This window comes from Abrus precatorius, unplaced genomic scaffold (genome assembly GCF_003935025.1).
Source record: "Abrus precatorius isolate BTA unplaced genomic scaffold, Abrus_2018 Scaffold9, whole genome shotgun sequence".
Lineage (NCBI taxonomy): Eukaryota > Viridiplantae > Streptophyta > Magnoliopsida > Fabales > Fabaceae > Abrus > Abrus precatorius.
In genome coordinates, this window is record NW_020874439.1 from 15,145,685 (window position 1) to 15,151,313 (window position 5,629).

The 5,629-nt window shown below is 35.0% G+C and overlaps 1 non-coding gene across 1 annotated transcript; it reads right to left on the bottom strand.

Annotated features, from left to right (window-relative positions):
- Positions 1 to 5,317: 5,317 nt before the first annotated feature.
- On the bottom strand, positions 5,318 to 5,424 carry LOC113851650. Its single transcript, XR_003502222.1, has one exon. It is a non-coding gene; the product is annotated as a small nucleolar RNA R71 (small nucleolar RNA).
- Between the last annotated feature and the right edge of the window lie 205 nt (positions 5,425 to 5,629).

Genomic DNA, 5,629 nt, shown 5'->3' on the forward strand with positions numbered 1-5,629 from the left:
TATCTGATCTAGTATAGTTTAGATACAAAACAAATCTTATTTATTGATGTTACAAACACCAATTTTCATTATAGTTACTGTTTATGGAATAGTGTGGACTTTTTGTATTTTTATGTTTTTTTATATCTCATTTTGCTTATTTTGACTTAGCCATACATAGACCTATATTTGGAACCCAAAACACTCTGATAATTCTATGAAAATTCCATCACTCTTTAGCAACCTTCTCATGGTTACTATAGCATGAACAGTAACCATGGAGAGTTTAGCCGTTTTTGAGTTATTTTGTGTTTCGTTTGACTCCTTTTAACTTGCCGATACATAGACTTTCACTTTTGAGCATAAAAACATGAATCTTTGTTATGTCATTGCTATTTATATCCAAAAATTACAAGGGAGTTTTTCCTCTTCAATTTTTCACTTTTTACAATTTTCTTTTGATTCCTATTACTAGTGTATATATCAATTTAAATTTCCAACGAGGGTTTTGAATCGTTGAACTCTTTACCTATGTGTTCTAGAATTTTTAGAGCTCATAAGCACTTTTGTAACTCTTTAATTTAAATTTTCAAATAAATTAATTTCACAATAAGAGGAAATAATAGAATTTCATTTCAAATAATTTCCAATGCATAAGTCCAGTAAGGTCTTTCAAAATAAGGATGGATTACAATTTATATCAAATCAATGCTATAGAACCAATTGAAATACATCAAAATTTTCAAAATAGATTTCTAAGTCCTATAGCAGTTTCATCCATCCCTTCACTGAGCCCAGTGTTGATCATCTTGATCACTTGAAAAATAAATGTAAGGGTGAGTACTGTACACTATCACACACAAGCACAGAGACTCACCTCACACATTTCACTCATTTACCAACATAATTCTAAAACATGCATCATACAAACATGATATAACACTTTCAACATTTATTCCAATTCACATACAGGTGCGCTCACCACTATCAAACAATTCACACATACGTGCGCTCACTGCATGTAGCCACGCTCACTGTGGCACTGTGATCACAGATTCTTGATGCCCTCAACCTTAGTGACTTACTCAGGTCACACCATGGATAGTCGTCCAATAACCCCCGCTTCACGGATACAACGTGTGCGGTCACAGGTCCCTTGACAAAGGTGTTAGTCAGAGGCCGAGTCAGGTGGAGAGTGTGTGGCTTGTGGTGCAACCACGCTCACTGTTAGTGTCACCACCACCTGATGAATCCATATTTTGACTAATATTTTAGCATAATTCTAACACATTTGATAAGAAAAATATATAAAGAAAACATAAAAACTTAGAAAAAGAGAAGGAATTGAAGTTTGTTTAAATTTGTAGTTATTTTAGCAATTGTGAAATTTTTGCTTAGGAATTAAGTTTTTAATCTTGTTTTTGAAGGAATAAATTGAGCAAGGATCATATCCATGGAGGTTTGATGACAAGGAAGAGGAAAGAAGCAAGTTTGGACTCCAAAAACTCAAGAATAAGAAATTGCAGACTGGGCGTGATCACTATTATCAGTGAAAGTGATCACTTCAGAGCTCAAAGAAGAAGGAAAGCTCTGCGTAACCACTTTTATCATTAAAAGTGATAGTTCCAGAGAGGCAAAATATCAGGAAAGCTCTGCATAACCATTATTGTCATCAAAAGTGATCGTTCAAGAGAGTCTTCAACTTGGCGAGTTGCGTGTAGTCACTTTTATCAACAATAGTGATAACGCGCAACTACCTTGGCTCTACGTTGTCACTTTTATCATCAAGAGTGATAGTTCCAGAGAACCCTTAATATCAGGAAAATGCGCGTGGCCATTATTTCTGGGAAAAGTGTTAACGCGCAACCAAAAACTCTCTGCCTAACTACTATTTCTCATAAAAGTGATAACGTGAAAATCTGGAAAATTTTATAAATACCAGAAACGATCCAGAAATGAGGGGATTCTGTTCATTTTCAGTTTTTTTAGTTAGCTTCTTGTTAGAGGAAGTGAGAGAGAGGAGTGAGGATTCGAATGTTGGAGCTTCACGAAGAGGAATTGGAGTGGAGCAAGCTTCCATGGCGTTTCTGAGTTTCTTCTTCTCTTCTTCTCTTTCTTTTCTTTTCTCTACTGCCATGGCTGTGTAATTCGTTCATAGTTAGGGATTGTAGATCTGAAACGAACATGTTGAGTTGATTTGGATCTGAATTTCAAGCTTTTGAATAGATTGAGTGATTGATTCTGAACTTCACGTGGAAATTGAATGGAAATTTGATTAACTAAATTCAGAGGAACTCTTGTCAATGGAAATTGAATTTGTTCCTCAGATCTGAACCAATCACCGAGATTATAGTTTTCTTAGGGATAAGGAACTTTGATCTTGCAATCTTCTGGTTTCTTACACTTAAAGCAATATTGAATTGAATCAAATCTAAGGAATTAGAATGGTTTAATTGAATGTTAGGTGCACTGAGTTAAGGAATTAACCTCTGAATAATATAATGTGAAACTGATTGTCATTCTTTCCAATTGCTTGTTAATTCAGAACTTTATTGATTAAACATTGGAGTTTTGGTGAAGCAATTCCCTAACTATGGTTTCTCCCTCTTGATGAATCCACTTTTTATTATATTTTTACTTGCCTTTTTGGTGCTCTTTGATAGAAAAAATGGACTTAGATAGTGAAAATAATATAGAAATCACATTTTGAGTAAATATCATAGGTTTATTATTTTTTGGTTAATTTGCATTTAATTACATAGATATAGATTGTAATTTTAATTATCATGATGATTTTGCAGAGTGCCGAAGTTAAATTTGAGAAATCTTGGTCCTTGGATGAAAGTTGCCCCCAAAGTAGCCACTTTTAGGAGCAAAAGTGGAAACTACAGCAAGTCTGGGCATTAAAAGTTCCAAAGTAGCCACTTTCAAGACCAAAAGTGGCAACTCCAGAAGCTCTAGGGACGCTAAATTGGAAGCATGATGTGCGTGGCCACTATTGCCTTTCAAAGTGGCTACGCGCATCCAAAGTAGCCACTTTCAAGACCAAAAGTGGCAACTTCAGAAGCTCCAGGACGCTGATTTTGAAGCCTTTCTGCGCGTGGCTACTATTGGCTCTCAAAGTAACCACGCGCACCAAAGTAGCTACTTTCAGCACAAATAGTGGCAACTCCAGAGAAGCGGCAATCCTTCCATCCTGCGCGTGGACACTTTCAAGGCCTAAAGTGGACACTTTCAAAGGCAAAAGTGGACACTTTGGTGACATGTCATCCACTATAAATAGATTTTAGGAATTAGGGTACGGGACTTTTGACACTTTACACAATTTTTCCTTGCCAAATTGGGATAATTTCTTACAACATTGGAGTCTTGGGTGATAGCCAAGGGTCCTCTATAGGTTTTAATTTCCAATTTCTCTTTTGATTTTTGTTGAACTTACATTAATGATGTTTACGTTCTTGCATTTCTTTCTCTCATTTGTGAAGCCCATCCATATGGAGGGCTAAACTTCCTTGTAATTCCTAGTCAATGCACATGAATCTTGAATTCTTGGGATTAATTGCAATACAAATCTTTCTTTCCTTGAATTTATTAACCCCAATCTCTGAATGAAATGGAATTTACATGAAGGGAACATTGCTTAATGAACCCTAATTTACCTAACAAAATTCTAATTCAAAATTGCTTAATTTTGATTAATCCTTGAGGTTGCTTAATCTTAGGGATAGAGATTGAAGCCCATTAAGATGCTTAATTTTAATTGGGATGTTAAAGTTAGTCTTCGCTTGTTAGATTAACTTAATTCAAGGGAAAGAAAGGGGATTATTGAATCATTTGAAAGAATAATGATGGAACTCATTGCTTGACTAGGGATTACTCATTTTAATTGATTGAATTTCATTAATTTACATTTCGTTCTTGATTAAAATCCGGAAATTTACAAACCTCCGCCCAATTTACTTGCTTTAAAATACATGTTTACACTTGTTCGATGTATGTTCCCAACCAAAAATTCCTTGGAGACGACCTAGGATAACACCCTAGTACTGCATTCATTTCTTTGCATATTTGATGAGGATTAACGACAATCTTTTGCATGACGAATAGCTAAAATTCGTTTCATCACCTCTGTTATCACATAATTGTGTGTTCATCGTTCTGTTTTCTGCAAGTTCATTTTACTTTCAATTGTTCTAGTTTGCTGTATTACACGTTACTACTCTCCTTACAATTTTGAAAAGCTTAAATGGTTATAATTCTATGAAGTGATACTTGAATCTAAATTCCCTGTGGAGACGATATTTGGATCTTAAATTTACTCATCACTTGCTGCAATCCTAGTGCACTTGCTAGTGTAGATTGCTAACAACAAGTTTTTGGCGCCGTTGCCGGGGAATTTTGCATTTCAATATCATTAGTAGTAGAAAAGTAACTAGATTGAGCATTTATTTTGTTGCTTTGCTTTCAAATTGCTTTCTGCATAATTTTACTGCACCTTGTGTAATATTCTGCATAATATTTCTGTCTGCTGCATAGAGTTTTTACATCATTGTTTATCTGCATAATTTTAGTTTTCATTGTTCTTCATATTTGTAATTACCATTCTGCATATTTTTACATGATTTTACAATTCTGTAACTGCTAGATTTAAATTTCTATATGCTTTTACTGATAGATTTTGCATGAATTCTGTTGTACATTTCTGAATATCAATTGTAGTATAATTTTGCTTGAAACTGATTTGTATATGCGTGGTAAAAACAAGAATAAATCAATTCTGGTCTTTGATCCTGACATAGACATAACTTTGAGAAGACTGAGAAAAGAGTCTAGAGCAGAAAAAGCCATAGGGAGTGATAGTGAGTTAGAAGCTGTCCATTCTCCAGAATCTCAGAGTAATCCTAGAGTGAAAAGAACATCTACACCCTTGAGACAACCAAATCCAGCAATAGAAATGGCAGAGCAGAACAGAATTAGAACATTAGTGGACTATGCTATTCCTAACATGCAAGGTTTTAACTCTTCTATAATTAGGCCAACTATTCAAGCCAACCATTTTGAGATTAAACATGCCCTACTACATTTAGTCCAACAGGATCAGTTTTTTGGAGGAAATTCTGATGATCCTAACCTGCATATTTCAAATTTTCTGCAGCTATGTGACACCATAAGAATGAATGGAGTTAGTGAAGAAGCTATCAAATTAAGACTATTTCCTTTTTCCTTGAGAGATAGAGCAAAATGTTGGTTACAAGCTCAACCACAAGGAAGCATCACAACCTGGACAGAACTTGTGAATAAGTTTTTAACTAAGTACTTCCCTCAATCCAAAGCTGCTAAGTTGAGAGGAGAAATTACATCCTTTGTGCAGCAAGAAGGGGAATCATTGTATGAAGCTTGGGAAAGATACAAAGAATTGCTTAGAAGGTGTCCACATCATTGTATTCCAGATTAGATGCAATTGGAGACTTTTTATAATGGGATGAATGCAGTAACAAGAACAATGGTTGATGCTGCTGCTGGAGGTTCATTAAATACAAAGTCCTTGGAAGAAGCTCAGAGAATTATTGAGATGATGGCATCTTCAATGTATCAGAATTCAAACTCAAGAAATCAAGGACGAAATTCTGGTCATGAAGCTAAGGTTTTG